This window comes from Mesoplodon densirostris, chromosome 18 (genome assembly GCF_025265405.1).
Source record: "Mesoplodon densirostris isolate mMesDen1 chromosome 18, mMesDen1 primary haplotype, whole genome shotgun sequence".
Classification (NCBI taxonomy): domain Eukaryota; kingdom Metazoa; phylum Chordata; class Mammalia; order Artiodactyla; family Ziphiidae; genus Mesoplodon; species Mesoplodon densirostris.
In genome coordinates, this window is record NC_082678.1 from 34,893,207 (window position 1) to 34,916,593 (window position 23,387).

The 23,387-nt window shown below is 43.8% G+C and overlaps 1 pseudogene; it reads right to left on the minus strand.

The window, feature by feature from the left end:
• Nucleotides 1-3,586: 3,586 nt before the first annotated feature.
• LOC132479215 (RAD52 motif-containing protein 1-like) overlaps nt 3,587-23,387 on the minus strand; it is a 28,692-nt pseudogene continuing 8,891 nt past the window's right edge.

The following is a 23,387-nucleotide window of genomic DNA, read 5'->3' on the forward strand; positions in this document are numbered from 1 at the left end:
GGGTCCCTTGAGGGACTGGAAATGGTTCCACCTCTGCAGGGAGCTCTGATGACTGAGCCTGAAGCTCCTGCTGTGTGGGAGAAGGTACCACCTCCTTAGGGGGCTCAGGAGATGTAGCTGAGTCCCGCTGGGTAACTGGAGACTGAGCTGGGGCCTACTCCTGGACTAAAGAAAGCTCTATCCTTCCAGGGGGATCTGGAGTCTGAGTAGGGTCCTCCTGATGCACTGGAGGATGTTCAACCTCTTTAGTGGGCTCTAGAGTTAAGATAACTGCAAGACCCATGGGTTTAACTGTGATATTAGGCAACACTGGATGTTCAACTCCCCTGGACTGAGAGGTGAGAATGTCACTTCATTATGCACTGAAGGCTCAACTGCACCATCTGTAGAGGCCCCTGGAGGCTGAGTTGGGTGCTGATGCTGGACTGGAGAAGGTCCAACCCACTCAGTGAGCTTTGGATGCTGAGCTGGGCTCTCCTGCTGGCTTGGAGAAGGTTCAGTTTCCTCAGGAAGCTCTTCAGGTTGAGTTGGGGCTCCCTGCTGAACTGGAGAAGGTTCAACATTTTCAAAGGGGGTTGGATGCTGATCTGAAACCTCTTGCCGGACTGACAAAGGTTCCAACTGCTCAGGGGACACTGTAGACTGAGCCTAGGTTTCTTGTTGAGGTGGAAACGCTCATTAGTGAACGCTGGAGTTACGATAAGTGCGAGATCCACAGGTTTAACAGTGACATCGTGCCGCTGAAGAAGCTGAGCTTGATCCTGACCGAGAGGAGAAACTGTTGTCACAGGATGCTCTGGAGAGAAAACTAGTCACATTAGAGAGCTCTAGAGACTGAGTTGGATAGGATTCAAACTCACCAGGAGACTCTGCATGCTGAGCTGTGGCTTCCTGCTGAGATGGAGAAGGTACAACCTCAGGAGCCTGTGGATGCTGATCTGGAGTCTCCTGCTGGCTTGTGGCAGGTATAACTTCTTCTCCAGAATGCTCTGGATACTGAGCTATGGTCTCCTCTTGTACTGAAGATTTATTATGTGTACCGGCTTCTGGAGATTGGGCTGGAGCGTCCTGTTGAACTGGCAAAGGTTCAACCTCCTCAGGTGGCTGTGAAGGCAGCGTGGGGGTCTCATGCTGGGTTGTAGAAAATTCTGCATTAGTGAGGGGCACTGAGGACTGAGCTGAAGGCTTGTGCTGATTTGGAGAACGTTCCACCTCTGGAGTGGGTTCTTTTGTTATGTAAGCTCCACATTTGCAGGTTTGACAGTGACACTGGATGTTTAAATGCTTAGCATGAGGGTGACTTGGAGGTGGAACTGTCATTTCCTGATGTCTGAAGCTTGAGCTGGCTGTCCCTGTTGAGTTGGAGAAGGTTCCACCTCCCCTGAAGAAGGCTCTGGAGTCTGAGCTGGTTGCTCCTGCAGGGTTGCAGAAGGTTCTATCTCCACTGGAGACAGAGCTGGGATCCCCTGCTCGGTTGGAGAAGATTCTGCCTCATTAGTGGGCTCTGGAGACTGAGCTGAGGCTTTCTCCTGGGTTGCAGAAGTTTCAGGTTCTCCAAAAGACTCTGAAAGCTGATCTGGGGTCTCCTGTTGGGTTGCTGGTTTCACCTTCTCAGGAGGCTCTGTAGGCTCAGAAGGCTGAGTCAGTTTGTTCCTCTTCACTTGGAGAAGGCTCAGCTTCCACAAGAGGCTTTGGAGGCTGACCTGTGGGCTCCTGCTTGGTTGTAGAAGGTTCAACTTCCCCAGGAGGCTCAGAAGGCTGAGCTCATTGCTCCTGATCCCTTGAAGGCTCAACCTCTCCAGGAGGCTCTGGAGGCTTCACTGAGGTCTTTTGTTGGGTTGGAGAAGATTCTGTCTCCTCAGGATGCTCAAGAGGTGGAGCCAGGGCCTCCTGTTAAGTTGTAGGAAATTCAGCTTCCGTAGTGGGCTCTGGAGTGATGGGAAGTTCCAAATCCAGAGGTTGAAGTGTAACACTGGGCAAGTTTGAATGAGCATGACACTGAACGCCAGGTAGAGATGCTACCTCTACACTCATTGGAATTGGAATTACATATCAGTAGGGAACCCTGGAGCCTGAGTTGGGGCCTCTTGATGGAGTAGAGAAGGTTCAATCTCCTCAGGGCACTCTGGAGACTGAGATGGGGTCTGCTGCTGAAGTGAAGGTGGTTCTGCCTCTTCAGTGTGCTCTGAATGCTGATCCTGGTCCTCTGCCTGGGGTGAAAAAGATTCAACCTCCTCAGGGGTCTGTGGATGCTGAGCAGGGGCCTCTTGCTGCGGTAAACATTCTGCCTCCTCAGTGAGCTCTGGATGACGAGTTTGGGCCTCCTGCTGGGATGGAGAAATTTCAGCTACCTCAGGGGGCTCTGGAGGTTCATCTGGGCTCCCCAGAAAATCCCTACAAGGGTCTCCTCCGAATAAGAAGCATCTGTACTGTGATCTAAATAATCACCCTGCAACTGTTGTTCTACACCCTGAGTGTTTTTTTCAAATTGGCCGTCGTTCCAACAACTTTGGCAAGACGTTGATGCTGAACTGGATCATTCTTCAGGTTTGGGGGTGATACAATAAACTTCATTGGTTTTGAGACCTTACTACCTAGAGGTGGAACAAGTATTTCAAATGATTGGTGACCTTCAGCCTGATCTAGACCTATGTTTTTAGCCTTATTTTTGTGTAGAAGGCAGAACCAAGGATTGATTATGATTCTAATCTAGCACTGGAACTACCTCTGGGAGCTTTTGATGTTGGGTTTGCTTGTTATTCAGATCCTGATGTGGAACAGTAAACTGATCTTGTCCTGTAGGCAGCTCTCCAATGGAATCCGTGTCCGGGTATGGAGCCTCAGTCTCAGTCAACTCCTGATGAGGCGGGGCCAACATCTGGACTGCAGACGGGGACATCAATTAATTAAAGCCTCCGGCTTCTGCCAGGGGTGTAAGGGCATGGGGCAATTTGGGAGGGGGGTCTGAGGCGTATGAAGACCAAGCCTCGTCAGATGCGTGGGGTTGGGGGGTCACCTGAACGGGGTCCAGGGCCCACTCCGAAGGCTGAACTGCCTGGACTAGAAGCCACAGTTGTTGCCACGTGAGGAAGAGCCGTGGCAACCAAAGGAATGACCGGGACATAATGTGCAGCAGCTCCCAGGCGCAGTGACACATGCCAGTGAGGATCCAGAGCCACATCCTGTGTCCGAGCTGAACCGCTATGCCAGTGCCGAGGCGAGGGCTCACGTTAGCAACCGTGCGCCCCTCCCCCCCAACTTCCCACCCGTTATTTATGACATCTTTAGTTACGCCACCTTTATTAGGCTCGTGCGGAGATCCAATCCGTGCCACCAGAGTGGGCCTTTTTCCCAGAGACCCAGGGCACAAGCCATCCTTCCCCTTGCAAAGGCGACAATTACCTCCTGCCGGGCCCTCTTCCCAACCCCTCCCTGCCCTCCCTGGCCCCAAACAATGAGGTGGGATTGGGGCTTCAGACCCGAGTGGCCCCAAACTCCAGCAGCCAAGGGGTGGAAGGGGGTTTGGAAGGATGTAGAGCTTCCTGAGGAAACCACAGGACGTGGCATTCTGGGAAATTCAAAAGTGCTAGTCTAGTTCTGGCAATATGAACTCTTCCTCCTCCGAGCTGAAGTCTGAGAGACATTCTTCCTCCCTTTGGCCACACGGCTGACAAGAAAAGTAGCTGACCTGCGAAATGAGCACCACTTAGCGTGGCGGGAGGGGAACACACCTTACAATTATTCAAAAATGTTGTGTATATATGTCCATGCCACTCTCTCACTTTGTCACAGCAGCTCGGTGATTTGTGACCACCTAGAGTGGTGGGATAGGGAGGGTGGGAGGGAGGGAGGTGCAAGAGGGAAGAGATATGGGAACATATTTATATGTATAACTGATGTATAACTTTGTTATAAAACAGAAACTAACACAGCATTGTAAAGCAAATATACTCCAATAAAGATGTTAAAAAATAAAATAAATTGTTGCCATTTCCTCCAAACTCTCAGTATTCACGTCTCATTAATAATTCACCACTCTATTATTAGGGGTTACCACTGAATCAGTGATGACTCCAGAACTTCTATAGGAGGCGTTTGGGGCAGATGAATAATCCATTCTGGGAAAGAGACTCTAAAACCAAGTGAATGGCACTTTACATTAGCATGGGAAAACTTCTCCCACCCCACCTTGTCTCAACAGAGCCATTAATCTAGAGAAAACTACAGTGTCACTTTTCAGAGGTCTTCCCTGGGTGCAGACATGGAGAAGACACTTAGAATGTTAAAGTCAGCATGTTAAGTAATTTTCTTGAAATACTGTAACTAGCACCCAGTTTACTTTCTTCACAGTCCTTTTCATAATCTATTTAATTTTAGTCCTTTTTAATTGTCTGGTACACCTCTAACACCTAAACTCCAAGAGAGAAGGAGCTTCATCTTATTTCCAGTGCCTAGCACATAATGGTTTCTAAATGGAATTCATTCCACGATTGGCCTCATTTAGAAATGGATCTGTTGTTATAATCAGGTTTCCAAAATCTTTAGTATCAATACGGAATCCTTTCCTCTCACATTTCACAGTAAGCTAGACTTCTTAAAGCCCAAATATGGATACGTCTGAAGTTTCCTTGACTGATTTAAATTGAATTAAAATAATTATTTTCTACAGGAAAAACTTTCAAAATTTTTACATTTTTCAGAACATAACCAACCACCTTTTCTTTCTCTACATTCTTCCCTTCAAAACAAACTTTGCAACATTGGTGTGAGTTAACTAATCAGAAATCTAGCCCCAAATTAAGCTCTCAATGACATGAAACACATTTTTTGCTCCTTTTTAATAAAAATCCTATGTGCAGTACATTACTGTTTTCTTTTAGAAATTATGTTGAGTATTTGATCCCTAATTCGAGGCATCCATATAATTGCTTTACAGCAAGGTTCTTTGGCAAAATATTTAATACAAGATATATATGAGATGCTGAGATCTGGGTAATATACCTTACTTGAAATGCATGAATAGTTTTTAAACACTGTAGCATAATCACACTTAAGGCCATAGTTACTTTGTTCCCAAATTCCTGCAATTCTATTTGAGGGGAGTTCTAAACGGCCTGTGTCTTCTCCTGTGTCCACAACTGTAGACGTACATTGATGGCCCTCAATCCTGCTCTCCAAACTTCAAATAAGGGGCCAGAGACAAGGCTCTGAACTTGGAAAAGTCCTAGAAATACCCTGCCTCAAAAGCAGTTTCAGAGTTTCACATTTTCCTAAGGATGACAGAGCTGAGTAGACATGCCAAAGTCTTCCAAATCCTGCTGGATGTTTTGAATTATGGCTACACTGGCTGTGTACCCCTTGAGTTTTTATCTCCACATACATGAATTAAATCCTGTAGTTCCTCTTCCGTTCTAGCAACTGTGACCTCTTCACAGGGTCTATATGCCACAGCTATTTTACCACTTTCTGAAATAAAGTTAACAAGGATCAATTCAGAAGTTTTCTTGTTCTAAAACTTCCTGTATACAATGGTAGCACCCAATAATTAGATATTCTTTTGATTTCTAAAAGCAGAAAATAAGAGCATTTTCCTAGAAGTTCCCTCATCTGACACTTCAATTTTATCATAATTATTTTTGAAAAAATATATAAGAAGTATCAATTTTGTTTCAAAAACTTTTATGAACTTAGAAATAAGAACTAAGGAATAATGGCATAGGAATTAAAAGCTGTGGAAACAAAAATGTTCAATCACAATACAATTAAATAGGAAGGCATTAGGTGGGGGTCAAAGTGAGTTCAAACCTGGGATAGATACCACTGGACTATAATAGACACTTCATATTAGAAACAAGGTAAGTGCCTACTCCTTGGGACCAAAATTCTACCAGATACAATGAACAAAGTGTTGGAGACAGAGAGAGAGAGAGCATTTGCACACTTTACTGGCAGAAACTGGACCATGTACCTTTTGGACAATACAGCTTTCCTCAAGGCAAGCTAGAGCCACCAGGCTTTTTGGTCTAAGGAGTTTTGAGTACATATAAGGAATACTTTGGCATATTAGGGACAAACAACCCAGACATTTAGTTTGGTTCTTAAAGGTTGTTACCCAGAGTTGACAGTTGATGGAGATTCTGCCTGATGACCAGGGAAGTCAAACTTCACTGGAAGGACTGCCCAGGCTGGAAGGCCAAGACCAATCCAGGGTCAACTCTTACAAGCAAATAAGGTCTCTGACAACTTAGCTAGGATTTCTCAGTCTCTAAGCCTGTAGGGCTGTGAAGCAGGGGAGCAATTTTGTTCCAAGAATCTACTAATCATAAAGTTTCCTTTGGGCACAGCCTGTGACATTCTCACTGCTGTATAACTTGATAGGGAACACAATCAATGCTATTCAGTAGCATGACCACTTTTAAGGCTCACAAAAACGTAGCCGATTATTATATAAGAATCATATTCACCCAATATATCAGAAGTGAAAACTGAAATTAAATTGATTCCAAAAACATAATCTAATAAACTCTTCAACAAGAAAACACCAACGATAAGAATAATAGTCCATATATTTTGTTGGCTTACTATGTTTCAGGCATAGTTCTAAGCTTTTTACATTCATCATCTCATTTACTCTTACAATATCCCCCATTAGGTGATAAGCTGAATTACTAACCCTATTTGCAGATAAAGAAATTGCAGCTTAGAGATATTAAATACCTTCAAATGTCTCTGGCTAGAAAAACCTAAAATTGCAACAACAACAAAAAATCTAAGAGACAATGTTAGGACTCAAACACAGGTGTCCAAGGCTTGTAATCACCACACTATTCTGTAAGATAAGCAAGCAATTGAGGAAGAACTGGATCAACACCTTCAGTATGAACTGAGGCAAGTCATTCTACATCACTGCTGCTGTGAAAGCATCTGGTGAATGAAAGAATATGTAATGTTTTAGATAACCATTATTTTCATCCAATTAACTTTTCATATAACTTTATTTGCTCAATGAAACTGAAGCACTTCAAGGACAATCAAAAAGGTCTTACCTAAAACCACAATCAGCAGTTTCTGGAATGCATCTGTCATAGCCTTCTGACATAGCAAGCTTCGGGGTTACCTTCCTTTTCATAAGGAATGCTAATGACCCTAAATCCAACCAAAACAGATGAATTTAAAATGCCTGTCTGCATAACTGATTTCTAGGTTATGTGCTTAAAACTAAAAATGCATCTGTGATTCTTAGATCATTATCTTAGTGATTAAGGGCAGGCACAACACTGGGGTATGGGTGAATGTCTCTGTTGTAGGTATACCCTGGCTTGGCACATTTTTACTGCTCAGATCTATTCTGAAAGTTCCTAAAATACTCAATGGGATATGCAAACCAAGAACGTGCACAAATCTCATACTACTCACAGATTTCAAATGGACAAGCTGAGGCTGCACTGCTACAGACCCTGCTCTCCTGTGCGTAAAGGGCTGGATTCATACAGTGAGATAGATTTGCCGGTAGTGCAGATGATCCGGCCTCTCCTCAACCATCACCCACTCAGGTGGATGGTGGAGCATCCTCCACTCCATTCGCTAACAGCCCTGTCTCTGACTTAAAACCCTAAGCCCCAGTGCCATGGATCCTAGGAAAAAACTCAGTACCAATCGGAATCCTCCTTCTAGGGATCTACATTTACTTTTTCTGCTCAGGCCCTTCTATAGGAGGCAAAGGACTGCATATTTACACAAGAGTTTATTTCAATCTTTAGACAACGACTTTGTTGGGATAACTGAAGGCCAGAAGACATCTGTATTTGAAGGACTGTTTTAGCACAAAACAAATTATTAACCAAAAAACAAACAAAAAAACCCCTAATTTTCCCCCCTCCTAAGCTTCTTTGCAGGCAGTCAGTTCTAAAATTCTAAAGTTTAAGGTGCTGTCAGGTATTGCCTAAGATAAAAACCTATATTGTCAGGCAGAAAAATTCTGCCCAGGTCATTAGTTGCCTGGCAAAGGTGATTATGTATCTGAAAAGTTGAGTTTCAGAAAGAAAGGAAAACAGAGAAATCCCACTCCCTCACTCCCCACACACACACATACTGGAAAACAGACCTTCCTACAACTTATCCAAAGGTTCCTCAGCCATGCCACCTCCGGGACTCCTGCACTCGTGGGAGGAAAACACCACCTCTAAAGCACAAAACAACTTCAGGCTTTGCTTCTGAAGTGGTGTCACAATATCTTCATTTTCCCTTTCTTCAAGGTTAGAAAGATGCTGAAGCTGTTAGGATTTTGAATTAAAGACTAGACTTCAAAATATTCTGTTGTTAGAAATAAAAACTAAACTCCAGCAATCCCAGGTAATAGTTTAGGTATGCTATAGCTTCAAAATCAAGTGAGACTTGCAAATGACTGACTAGATATGGACAACTATTTTTTATTATATACCATACAAATACTGGAGAAAATTATGGACACCACTGTCCAAGTCATTGAGATTATCACTAATTCTAGGTGGCAGGCCAATGCTCAGATACTTCCATGTGGAAGCCTCTCACATCTCCTCCCCATAGCCCTGTTCTATTCTTCTCTCTAAAATCTAGGAGTTCAATGTTGAAAGGAGTCTGCTTAGTCAAAGAAAATCTACCAAGTTTACCTTGATGATCTTTTTTGAGCACCCGCTGAAACCAAAGTAGTAATTTGCCAATTCTTGGCATCTGGAGCTGTTTAGGGCCAGCGTATTATGTTGAACCGCCTTATGTCTGGTGCCGAGATGAACCTAAAGACATAAAAGACCTAAAAATATCACAATCCTACATAGAGACTTATTTTGGATATACCTGAGATTTATCAATACCAATTTCCTAGAGTGGTTGTGAAGATTAAGTAGGACATTTTAAGCAATGAGTTCACAGTCAGCCCTAAATAAATGTTATTTTTATTCTTTTTCTTTTTTTTGTGGTATGTGGGCCTCCCACTGCTGCGGCCCCTCCCGTTGCAGAGCACAGGCTCCGAACGTGCAGGCCCAGCGGCCAGGGCCCACGGGCCCAGCCGCTCCATGGCACGTGGAATCCCCCCAGACCGGGGCACGAACCCGCGTCCCCCACATTGGCCGGTGGACTCCCAACCACTGTGCCACCGGGGAAGCCTATTATTTTTAAGTCAGTAATTTTCTGCATCATTTCCAGGGCCCTTGATTAACCGGAAGGTTCCCTGACCTCTGGTGGTGAAAGTGATGATGAAAGCAACCAAGGAAGCCCAGCAGAAGCCTATTATGGGGCTGGGGGTAAGCAAAGGAAGTGAACTGTTTTAGTCGTCTCATCCTGTAGTCCCTGCTTAAGAGTATGAGCTGAAGAGGAGATAAGATGGACCTGCCACTGAATTAGGACCTTAATCTGCAGCACCCCCTCCCAAGTTACTAAACCCTGTTAGAAGAGGGAATATGTATACCTCTATAAATATAAATAAAGCAACCAAAATAATTAGAGGTTCATTTGCATTAACAAGCTTCTTTGAGAGTGCAAATATTTCCAGTCTTAACTCTCTAAATAACTTACATATTACTGTGGATTTTTTCACCACTAGTTCTTTCTTAAATGTCTATTTCCACTTTGAACAGGGTGTAGTATATAAATATAGTCATAAAAATTCAAATAATACAAATAAAGTCAAAGCATTGTTAATTCTTTATTGATTTCTTTCTGCATCTTCCTCTGTCACTAGTTTATGAGCTCCTTAAGTGCTTGAAGGAACCATATATTATTCTTTCCAGAAACAAGCATAGATCTTGGCATATAATAGAGGAGTGATGTTCTGTTGATTGAGTGAAAGAATGAGTACATAAGAAAATGAAATTACTTTCTCCAACTGAAGCTGCCTGCTGGGAAGGAGAAATGAAGACTAATTTTTAAATGTTGTGTGTCACATGGGAGGCTAGGCCCTGTACGGTGAGTCATAATGGAGCTGTCCTGGACAATTAGGAAGCTTCAGAAGGGCTCTGAGCCCCTGGGTAGTAGAGAGAGCTGACATCTTGGATAACCTTGTCACAGTTCTTGCTGGCAAACATTTCCCTTCATGCTACTGAGGAAAACTCAGATACATTAGGCCTTTCCTTCATTTTATTTTAAGATGTAATTCTCTTTTCTGTATTTATAAAAAAAAATACAGGGGAAAAAAGATAAGAAGTATGTATACCTGCCAATGAATAAAAGAACACATAATTGGAACTTCCCTGCTGGTGCAGTGGTTAAGACTCCATGCTCCGCCCCCGGAGGAAGATGGCGAAGAGTAAGACGTGGAGATCACCTTCCTCCCCAAAGATACATCAGAAATTCATCTACACGTGGAACAACTCCTACAGAACACCTACTGAACGCTGACAGAAGACCTCAGACACCCCAAAAGGCAAGAAACTCCCCACGTACCTGGGTAGGGCAAAAGAAAAAAGAATAAACAGAGACAGAAGGATAGGGACGGGACCTGCACCAGTGGGAGGGAGCCGTGAAGGAGGAAAGGTTTCCACACACTAGAAGCCCCTTCACGGGCAGAGACTGCAGGTGGCGGAGGGGGAAAGCTTCGGAGTAGCAGAGGAGAGCACAGCAACAGGGGTGTGGAGGGCAAAGCGGAGAGATTCCGGCACAGAGGATCGGTGCCCTCAGGCACACACCAGCCCAAGAGGCTTGTCTGCTCGGCCGCCGGGGTGGGCGGGGCTGGGAGCTGAGTCTCGGGTATCTGGTTTCAGTCGGAGCGCAGGGAGAGGACTGGGGCTGGCGGCAGGAAGAGAGCCTGAAGGGGTTAGTGCACCATGGCTAGCCCAGAGGGAGTCCGGGGAAAGGGTCTGGAGCTGCTGAAGAGGCAACAGACTTTTTCTTCCCTTTTGTTTCCTGGTGCACAAGGAGAGGGCATTAAGAGGGCTGCTTGGGGAAGCGCCAGAGACAGGCGGGAGCCGCGGCTAAAGGCGCGGACCCCGGAGACGGGCGTGGGACGCTGGGGCTGCTGCTGCCGCCGCTGTGGAACCTGTGTGCGAGCGCGGATCAATGTCCACCCCGCCTTCCGGGGGGCCTGTGCACCCCTCCACTGCCGGGGTCCCAGGACCCGGGGAAGGCTTTCCCGGGAAAGCACATGGAGCGCCTCGGTCTGGTGAAACGTCACGCTGGCCTCTGCCGCCACAGGCCCACCCCACAATGCGTGCCCCTCCCTCCCCTCTGCCTGAGTGAGCCAGAGCCCCCGAATCAGCGGCTCCTTTAAACCCGTCCTGTCTGAGTGAAGAACGGACGCCCTGCGGCGACCTACACGCAGAGGCGGGGCCAGGTCCAAGGCTGAGACCCGGGAGCTGTGAGAGCAGAGAAGAGACAGGGAAATCTCTCTGTGCAGCATCGGAGGCAGCGGATTAAAGCTCCACGGTCCACTTGATGTGCCCTGCGTTTGTGGAGTGCATGAATGGACAGCGAATCATCCCAAATTGAGGAAGTGGACTTTGAGGACAAGATTTAAGACTTTCCCCACTTTTCCTCTTTTTACAATGAATTATCCCAAATAGAGGAGGTGGACTTGGAGAGCAAGATTTTTGATTTTTCCCCCTGTTCTCTTTTTGTGAATGTGTATGTGTATTCTTCTGTGTAAGATTCTCTCTGTATAGCTTTGCTTCCACCATATGTCCCAGGGTTCTATCTGTCCGTTTTTTTTCAATAATTACGTTTTAATTTTAATAATGCTACTATATTTTATACTTTATTCTACTTTACTGTGCCTGCTCTTTCTTTTTTTTCTACCTTCCCTTCCTCCCTCCCTCCCTCAGCCCCTCCTTTCCTTCTTTCTCTCTTTCCTTCCTCCTTCCATCCCACCCTTCTTCCTTTCACTCTTTCTTTTTCTTTCCTTCCTCCCTCCCTCCCTCCTCTTTCTTTCTTTCCTTCCTCCCCCCCTCCCTTTTTCCATTCACTCTTCCATTTTCTTTCATTCCTCCCTCCCTCCCTCCTTTCTTTCTTTCCATCCTTCCTCCCTCTCTCCCTCCTTTCTTTCTTTCTTCCTTCCTTCCTTGCTTCCTTTCTTTCCTTCTTCCATTCTTTCTCTCTCTCTTTCTTTCTTCTACTAATTCTTTCTTTCTACTTTTTCTCCCTTTTATTCTGAGCCAGGTAGATGAAAGGCTCTTGGTGCTGCAGCTAGGAGTCAATGCTGTGCCTCTAAACTGGGAGAGCCAACTTCAGGTCATGGGCACACAAGAGACCTCCCAGCTCCACATAATATCAAGCGGCAAAAATATCCCAGAGATCTCCATCTCAACACCAGCACCCAGCTTCAGTCAACGACCAGCAAGCTACAGTGCTGGTCACCCTATGCCAAGCAACTAGCAAGACAGGAACACAACCCCATCCATTAACAGAGAGGCTGCCTAAAAACATAATAAGGCCACAGGCACCCCAAAACACACCACCAGACGTGGACATGCCCACCAGAAAGACAAGATCGAGCCTCAACCACCAGAACCCAGACACTAGTCCCCCCCACCAGGCAGCCTACACAACCTACTGAAACAACCTTAGCCACTGGGGACAGACACCAAAAACAATGGGAACTACGAATCTGCAGCCTGCAAAAAGGAGACCCCAAACACAGTAACATAAGCAAAATGAGAAGACAGAAAAACACACAGCAGTTGAAGGAGCAAGATAAAAACCTACCAAACCAAACAAATGAAGAGGTAATAGGCAGTCTACCTGAAAAAGAATTCAGAATAATGATAGTAAAGCTGATGCAAGATCCAAAATCTTGGAAATAGAATAGACAAAATGCAAGAAACAGTTAACAAGGACCTAGAAGAACTAAAGATGAATCAAGCATTGATTAAAAACACAATAAATGAAATGAAAAGTACTCTAGATGGGATCAATAGCAGAATAACTGAGGCAGAAGAACGGATAAGTGAGGTGGAAGATAAAATAGTGGAAATAACTGATGCAGAGCAAAATAAAGAAAAAAGAATGAAAAGAACAGAGGACAGTCTCAGAGACCTCTGGGACAACATTAAACGCACCAACATTCGAATTATAGGGGTTCCCGAAGAAGAAGAGAAAAAGAAAGGGACTGAGAAAATATTTGAAGAGATTATAGTTGAAAACTTCCCTAATATGGGAAAGGAAATAGTTAATCAAGTCCAGGAGGCACAGAGAGTCCCATAGAGAATAAATCCAAGGAGAAATACGCCAAGACACATATTAATCAAACTGTCAAAAATTAAACACAAAGAAATCATATTAAAAGCAGCAAGGCAAAAACAACAAATAACACACAAGGGAATCATCATCAGGTTAACAGCTGATCTCTCAGTAGAAACTCTACAAGCCAGAAGGGAGTGGCAGGACATAATTAAAGTGATGAAGGAGAGAAACCTGCAACCAAGATTACTCTACCCAGCAAGGATCTCATTCAGATTTGATGGAGAAATTAAAACCTTTACAGACAAGCAAAAGCTGAGAGAGTTTGCACCACCAAACCAGCTTTACAACAAATGCTAAAGTAACATCTCTAGGCAAGAAACAAAACAGAAGGAATATACCTACAATAACGAACCCAAAGCAATTAAGGAAATGGGAATAGGAACATACATATCAATAATTACCTTAAATGGAAATGGACTAAATGCTCCCACCAAAAGACACAGATTGGCTGAATGGATACAAAAACAAGACCCATATATATGCTGTCTACAAGAGACCTACTTCAGACCTAGAGACACATAAAGGTTGAAAGTAAGGGGATGGAAAAAGATATTCCATGAAAATGGAAATCAAAAGAAAGCTGGAGTAGCAATTCTTATATCGACAAAATAGACTTTAAAAAAAAGACTATTAAAAGAGAAAAAGAAGGACATTACATAATGATAAAGGGATTGATCCAAGAAGAAGATATAACAATCATAAATATTTATGCACCCAACATAGGAGCACCTCAATACATAAGGCAAATACTAACAGCCATAAAAGGGGAAATCGACAGTAACACACTCATAGTAGGGGCCTGTAACACCCCACTTTCATCAATGGGCAGATCATCCAAAATGAAAATCAATAAGGAAACACAAGCTTTAAATGATACATTAAACAAGATGGACTTAATTGATATTTATAGGACATTCCATCCAAAACCAACAGAATATACATTTTTCTCAAGTGCTCATGAAACATTCTCCAGGATAGATCATATCTTGGGTCACAAATCAAGCCTTGGTAAATTTAAGAAAATTGTAATTGTATCAAGTATCTTTTCCGACCACAATGCTATGAGACTAGACATCAATTACAGGAAAAGATGTGTAAAAAATACAAACACATGGAGGCTAAACAATACACTACTCGATAACGAAGTGATCACTGAAGAAATCAAAGAGGAAATTTAAAAATACCTAGAAACAAATGACAGTGGAGACACGACGACCCAAAACCTATGGGACGCAGCAAAAGCAGTTCTAAGGAGTAAGTATATAGCAATACAATCCCACCTTAAGAAACAGGAAAGATCTCGAGTAAACAACCTGACCCTGCACCTAAAGCAATTAGAGAAAGAAGAACAAAAAACCCCCAATGTTAGCAGAAGGAAAGAAATCATAAAGATCAGATCAGAAATAAATGAAAAAGAAAGGAAGGAAATGATAGCAAAGATCAATAAAACTAAAAGCTGGTTCTTTGAGAAGATAAACAAAATTGATAAACCATTAACCAGACTCATCAAGAAAAAAAGGGAGAAGACTCAAATCAATAGAATTAGAAATGAAAAAGGAGAAGTAACAACTGACACTGCAGAAATACAAAAGATCATGAGAGATTACTATAAGAAACTCTATGCCAATAAAATGGACAACCTGGAAGAAATGGACAAATTCTTAGAAATGCACAACCTGCCAAGACTGAATCAGCAAGAAATAGAAAATATGAACAGACCAATCACAAGCACTGAAATTGAAACTGTGATTTAAAATCTTCCAACAAACAAAAGCCCAGGACCAGATGGCTTCACAGGCGAATTCTATCAAACATTTAGAGAAGAGCTAACACCCCTCCTTCTCAAACTCTTCCAAACAATTTCAGAGGAAGGAACCCTCCCAAACTCATTCTACAAGGCCACCATCACCTTGATACCAAAACCAGGCAAGGATGTCACAAAGAAAGAAAACTACAGGCCAATATCACTGATGAAGATAGATGCAAATATCTTCAACAAAATACTAGCAAGCAGAATCCAACAGCACATTAAAAGGATCATACACCATGATCAACTGGGGTTTATTCCAGGAATGCAAGGATTCTTCAATATACGCAAATCAATCAACGTGATACACCATATTAAAAATTGAAGAAGAAAAACCATATGATCATCTCAATAGATGCAGAGAAAGCTTTCGACAGAATTCAACACCCATTTATGATAAAAACCCTGAAGAAAGTAGGCATAGAGGGAACTTTCCTCAACATAATAAAGGCCATATATGACAAACCCACAGCCAACATTGTCCTCAATGGTGAAAAACTGAAACCATTTCCACTAAGATCAGGAACAAGACAAGGCTGCCCACTCTCACCACTCTTATTCAACCTAGTTTTGGAAGTTTTAGCCACAGCAATCAGAGTAGAAAAGGAAATAAAAGGAATCCAAATTGGAAAAGAAGAAGTAAAGCTGTCACTGTTTGCAGATGACATGATACTATACATAGAGAATCCTAAAGATGTTACAAGAAAACTACTAGAGCTAATCAATGAATTTGGTAAAGTAGCAGGATACAAAATTAATGCACAGAAATCTCTGGCATTCCTGTACAGTAATGATGAAAAATCTGAAAATGAAATCAAGAAAACACTCCCATTTACCATTGCAACAAAAAGAATAAAATATCTAGGAATAAACCTACCTAAGGAGACAAAAGACCTGTATGCAGAAAATTATAAGACACTGATGAAAGAAATTAAAGATGATACAAATAAATGGAGAGATATACCATGCTCCTGGATTGGAAGAATCAATATTGTGAAAATGACTCTACTACCCAAAGCAATCTACAGATTCAATGCAATCCCTATCAAACAACCACTGGCATTTTTCACAGAACTAGAACAAAAAATTTCAAAATTTGTTTGGAAAAACAAAAGACCCCGAATAGCGAAAACAATCTTGAGAACGAAAAACGGAGCTGGAGGAATCAGGCTCCCTGACTTCAGATTATACTACAAAGCTACAGTAATCAAGACAGTGTGGTACTGGCACAAAAACAGAAAGATCATGGAACAGGATAGAAAGCCCAGAGATAAACCCACGCACATATAGTCAACTTATCTTTGATAAAGGAGGCAGGAATGTACAGTGGAGAAAGGACAGCCTCTTCAATAAGTGGTGCTGGGAAAACTGGACAGGGACATGTAAAAGTATGAGATTAGATCACTCCCTAACACCATACACAAAAATAAGCTCAAAATGGATTAAAGACCTAAATGTAAGGGCAGAAACTATCAAACTCTTAGAGGAAAACATAGGCAGAACACTCTATGACATAAATCACAGCAAGATCCTTTTGGACCCACCTCCTAGAGAAATGGAAATAAAAACAAAGAAAAACAAATGGGACCTAATGAAACTTCAAAGCTTTTGCACAGCAAAGGAAACCATAAACAAGACCAAAAGACAACCCTCAGAATGGGAGAAAATATTTGCAAATGAAGCAACTGACAAAGGATTAATCTCCAAAATTTATAAACAGCTCATGCAGCTCAATAGCAAAAAAACAAACAACCCAATCCAAAAATGGGCAGAAGACTTAAATAGGCATTTCTCCAAAGAAGATATACAGACTGCCAACAAACACATGAAAGAATGCTCAACATCATTAATCATTAGAGAAATACAAATCAAAACTACAATGAGATATCATCTCACACCAGTCAGAATGGCCATCATCAAGAAATCTAGAAACAATAAATGCCGGAGAGGGTGTGGAGAAAAGGGAACACTCTTGCACTGCTGGTGGGAATCTGAATTGGTACAGCCACTATGGAGAATGGTATGGAGGTTCCTTAAAAAACTAAAAATAGAACTACCATATGACCCAGCAATCCCACTACTAGGCATATACCCTGAGAAAACCATAATTCAAAAAGAGACATGTACCAAAATGTTCATTGCAGCTCTAGTCACAATAGCCTGGAGCTGGAAACAACCTAAGTGTCCATCATCAGATGAATGGATAAAGAAGATGTGGCACATATATACAATGGAATATTACTCAGCCATAAAAAGAAACGAAACTGAGCTATTTGTAATGCGGTGGATAGACCTAGAGTCTGTCATACAGAGTGAAGTAAGTCAGAAAGAGAAAGACAAATACTGTATGCTAACACATATATATGGAATTTTTTTAAAAAGCTGTCATGAAGAACCTAGGGGTAAAACAGGAATAAAGACACAGACCTACTTGAGAATGGACTTGAGGATATGGGGAGGGGGAAGGGTAAGCTGTGACAAAGCGAAAGAGAGGCATGGACATATATACACTACCAAACGTAAGGTAGATAGATAGCGGGAAGCAGCCGCAGAGCACAGGGAGATCAGCTCGGTGCTTTGTGACTGCCTGGAGGGGTGGGATGGGGAGGGTGGGAGGGAGGGAGATGCATGAGGGAAGGGATGTGGGAACAGATGTATATGCATGACTGATTCACTTTGTTATAAAGCAGAAACTAATAAAAAAAAGGTTATGAAGAACCTAGGGGCAGGATGGGAATAAGGATGCAGACCTACTAGAGAATGGACTTGAGGACATGGGGAGCGGGAAGGGTAAGCTGGGATGAAGTGAGAGAGTGGCATGGGCATATATACACTACCAAATGTAAAATAGATAGCTAGTGGGAAGCAGCCGCCTAGCACAAGGAGATCAGCTCAGTGCTTTGTGACCACCTAGAGGGGTGGGATAGGGAGGGTGGGAGGGAGGGAGATGCAAGAGGGAGGAGATATGGGGATATATGTATAACTGATTCACTTTGTTATAAAGCAAAAACTAACACACCATTGTAAAGCAATTATACTTCAATAAAGGTGTTTAAAAAAAAAAGACTCCATGCTCCCAATGCAGGGGGTCCAGGTTTGATCCCTGGTCAGGGAACTAGGTCTCACATGCATAATGCAAATAAGAGTTCACACACCACAGTTAAGAAGCCTGCAAGCCACAACTAAAGGAGCCTGCCTGCTGCAACTGTGGAGCCCTTGAGCCGCAACTAAGGAGCCCACCTGCTGCAACAAAGACCCAGTGTAATCAAATAAATAAATAAATAAAATTGAAAAAGAATGCATAATTAAAGGAGGTAACAATTTCGGGGCTGTCGGTAGTAAACTAAGGCTCTGCATTAAATAAAGAAATATAATACGAATGCCCTTTCCTCTCAACTCTTTAGAGACTTGTAGTACCTTTTCTTCTTTACTCTGTCAGTGACGGGCTTTCTGCTGTGAAAATCTCAGTACCTAAGCTTATGGAATGGTCTTAATGTCCAATATAAGAAAAGAACTCATTACTCACAACTGATACCAAGTAACTGTTTCATAATCTTTCCAGGACCATCTGTAATATCTGAGTGGTTATGTGAAATGGTTGCAGGGTCTGCAAATTAAAGAATGTCTGACACAAAATCAGTTCAATCCCAGGGAGTACAGCCAGGATTGAAGAGGGTTGTAAACAGGGCACAGAAGTGGGAGGTAGTGTACCTGGAGTCATATCTGAGGAGAGTTCTCAGATTCAATAAAGGTGAAATCAGTGAGTAAAGAAATATGGGTGAGAATAGGCAGCAAGATCAGTAGGAAGTAGCCAGAGTAAGAAGCCAATCGGAGAAGACACAATTATAAAGTGAAAGGTCTGGGAAATCTAAGCCTCACTCACTTATTCAGTGGAAATGAAAAGGTCCTTGAGAAAGGAATGGTGGCTGAATAGAGGCACATAATGAAATGTTAATTCTGGGGCAGTAAAATTGGATGGCATGTTAATATGGAATAAGGCTTCTACAGTGCATTAAAGAATATTTTAACCATTTTCTGGAATCTGAAGGGAGCTCTGAATAGGCAGTTTGAGAGTGATGGTGATGATGAAGCCTCCTTTATGTTACATCTGAGAAAAGTTTGTCAAGCTCGGGACTTCCCTGGTGGCACAGTGTTTAAGAGTCCGACTGCCAATGCAGGGGACGTGGGTTAGATTCCTGGTCCGAGAAGATCCCACATGCCGCAGAGCAACTAAGCCCGTGTGCCACAACTACTGAGCCTGTGCTCTAGAGCCCGTAAGCCACAACTACTGAAGCCCGTGTGCCTAGAACCCATACTCCGCAACAAGAGAAGCCATCGTGATGAGAAAGCCATGCACCACAATGAAGAGCAACCCCCGCTCGCCACAACTAGAGAAAGCTGGCGCACAGCAACAAAACCCAACGCAGCCAAAAATTAATTAATTAATTAGAAAAATTTGTCAACCTCACACATTAAAAATCCACATAAAAGTAAATATAAGGAAGTCTCTTGTGAAGATTTCTTAAATTAAGGGGCAGCATAAAATGACATGGGGTTTAACATCAGTTAAGTTTGGGTTTGGCCTCTAGTTTCCACATTTACTGTCATGAACCTTAAGTAAGTCACTTAACCATCCTGAGTTGGAGTTTCTTCATCTAAAAAAAAGAAAGAAAGAACTGGGGAACTGGGGGATCAGTGGAGCAGTGCATCTGAGGGCATTCTGTATACCACAGTGCTGTAGAAACGTTGGCCTTTTTTTTTTCCCTGGGATGTAGGATCTTATTTTCCTGACCAGGGATTGAACCCGGGCCCTCAGCAGTGAAAGTGCAGAGTCCTAACCACTGGACCGCCAGGGAATTCTCGATGGCCTATTAGTTTTAAATTCAGCACTTCATCCTAGTAGAGCGAGGAATTCCACATTTGGACCCACCTTCACTGGAGATGTCTGAAAAAGCTGCTTCTGGTCGCATGCCTTTTGGGCTCTGTGGGCATCCCTTGGTGAATAAAACTTGATGATGGCATAGAACCCAGGACCGGCCACTGCTGCATTTGGGAAGACTCGGACCGAATACAGAAGGCCAAACTGGGAGAAGACTGTGAACAGAGAATGCTGTAGGGTGGTCCCACGCTAAGTAAGTGCAGAAAATTTCACGCCCAGGAAACCAAACCACCCATTCCCTTATATTCCCCCAGCCCTTCGCCACAGGCAACTGTGGTGAGCCTGCAACTCCAAACACTTCTCATTTCATGAACACGTTTCCCTCTGAAATCCTAAGCTTCAAGAAGCATTAGGAGGCAATGCCGTCTGTTGGGAACTATCTCTCAAAACGCTATGGGGGTGAGCTGACTGCTCAGGTCGGCTCTAGAACTAAGATTCCTCTCAGTGGAGACCACAGGCAGATGAGGCGCTGAAGCAGTACCCCGGGGCGCCCAGTTACTGGGGCTCGGGGCGGCTTCCTCCACCCCTCCCTCCGCCCCGGCTCGGCTCACTTGCAGGTCCTCAGCCGTGGGCCCAGAGCTCAGCTCCCACACCAGCAAGGTTTTGTCACCCCCGATGGGAAACGCAAAAGGTACCAACTCCACCACCCTACCGTCACCGTGCGTGCGCGGCTCAGGGCGCAAGCGGACTGCGCCTGCGCACGCGAGCCCGCGCTTTTTTAAAACGGGAGCCTGAGGGGCGGAGCCAGCTTGGTGGGAGTGGGATGAGGGCGGTGCTTGGACCTCTCCCTCGCCCCTCCCACTCCCGGCTTGTCTCTGCCTCTAGTTTCCCTTCTGCAACCCCCGCGGCCAGAAGTCTTGGAGTTTAGCGCTTCTATTCAAGTGTATTTTTAGCATAGAGTCCAAAGTGTGAGTTTACAGGATCGAATGGTGCGGACATCTTTATAGCAGCTGGCTTCATCTTCAAACTCTCAGAGAAGACTAGAGTACTAAGTAGTTAGCGCTAACAATCCAATGAACTTTAAAAATTTAGATTTCCCAACTCGGTGTGAGAAATGACCACCACAGATACAATCCTTCGACTTGAGTGTTTTCATGAGCCTTAAATATGCATATCAAGGTATAACTCATTAAAGCCATCAACAGTCTAATATGAAATTCTTAAAAAGCTTGTTTCTAGCCCATTTTCCTAAAGTACCCCCAAATCACCGAGCACATTTCACCATCCCCACCATGACTTTCTCCACCTCAATATATCAGACCCTTAGCCCCACCCATTACCTAGTTCTGAGCTCTTTTATTTCAAAAATTGTTGACTTTGGAGGAATTACTTGGATGTTGATACTGTTTCAAACCAATAACTATAGATTTATTATCTATATCATTATCCATGGCATTCATTGTATGTATACATTTATTCATTGTATCCATTATCTGTGTATGGAGAAGATCCATAATCTTCTCCAGATAGATTATGAACCCCTCATGAACAATATTTACAGATTTATCATCCTTTTTCTAGTACCTAGCACATTCATACTCTATTAGGTACTCAAATATACTTGGAATTAATCCATTGTGGAGCACAGGTTCTAGGCAAGCGGGCTTCAGTAGTTGCAGCACGAGGGCTCAGTAGCTGTGGCTCGCAGACTCTAGAGCACAGGCTCAGTAGTTGTGGCACACAGGCTTAGTTGCTCTGCGGCAGGTGGGATCTTCCCGGACCAGGGCTCAAACCCATGTCCCCTGCATTGGCAGGCGGATTCTTAACTACTGCGCCACCAGGGAAGTCTGGAAGGCGGATTGCTTACCACTGGACCATCAGGGAATTCCCAGGATCCGCCTTTTAAAGAAGCAGCCCAGAGATGTTTGAGTGTAGAGGTCCACAGACCATATTTTGAGAAATGATATTTCCCTATGGACACCTTTCCTCTGGCAGCGCTTTTGAATGGCAGCTATGCTCTCTGATGCTGCACTGCCTGCAGTCTACCCAGCTTTCATTCCAGTGAGAACATTCCAGAGACCAACTAAGGATCAACTCCAGGTGTTTCTCCAGTCACCTCTGGGGCTGGCTGCATGTCACCAGCAACCAGTACCTTACCTGCTACCCAAGTACAGTGACACCTTCCAGATTTGTGACTCAGCTAGCTCTCCACCACGTTATTCTATGTAGACACCACCCCCCTTTTACAAAGCCTTGGACACCCATAAGCTTACTTTAAAAAAAGGAGTAGGGCTCCAGGACTTCTCCAAGTACAGGTGGTGCCTCCACACCATACCTGTATACGGACACATGTTGGATAGTGTTGGTTGGCTCTTGACCCCCATTTCTACCCCCTTCTCTGCAGGTGCTAGAAGCCTGGGAACCATATTTCACAGATCCCTTCGATAGCTGGGTTCTGCCAATAAAATGTACTTGTGTGAAATTTGGAAGGTGGAAAGCAGATGGAAATCATTCTTTCCTCCTCTGCAGTAGACACCATATTCCCCATTTAGTCACACCCTTGGGGCTTTGGGGCTGCAATGACCTCATCAGTGGTTTCCCAAAGTTTCCTGACTTCTGAGTGGCAGCAGCAGTTTTGAGTCTATGGGAAGCAGCTGTGGTGGAGTAACCTGAAGGCTAGTGCTACAATGCCCCCATCCCCAACTTTCACCGCCATTAGCCCCCTCAATGATAAGCACCAACTGTTTGGATATAATCTCCCTTTCTTTCTGGCATTTTTTTTTGCTTGAAATATCTAGAGTGCTTTCTATTTTCTTGTCTATGGTAGTTTAAAAATATGTCCGCAAATTCTTTGACTCTTCTTTCTTCAAAAGCTGGAGTCTAAATCCCCTCCTCTTGAATGTGAGCTGGAACGAGTGACTGACCTCTAACCATGCTATGTGGCAGAAGTGGTGCTATGTGCCTTCTGAGGCCAGGCCATAAGAGGAATGACCTCTGTCTCTCTCCTGGACAGCTCCCTCTGGAGGAAGCCAGCCATCATGTAGTGAGGACATTCAATCAAGTAGCAGGTGGACAGACAGGCCCATGCAGGGAGGAAATGAGGCCTCCCTCTAACAACCAGCACAACCCTGGCAGCCAGGTAAGGAAGTGAACCATCTTGGAAGTGGACCCTGAAGCCTCAGTCCAGCTGTCAGATGACTGCAGCCCTGGCCGATATCTTGAGGACCTCATGAGAGACCCAGAGACACAACTGCCCAAGATATTCCTAAAGGCTTGACTCAGAAATTGTGAGGAATAAATGTTTATTGTTGTTTTGAGCCACTATTTTGGTGTGATCTGTTACATACCACCAGATAATCAATACACTGTCTGATTCAGGGGTTGAACCAGACAGACTTGAGACCCTCAATATATTGAACTGGCATATTAATGAATGATGCGCTCGTAACAGTTGGGGACTTCGGTCCTGGGCTCCAAGTCTTTTCCTCTAACACA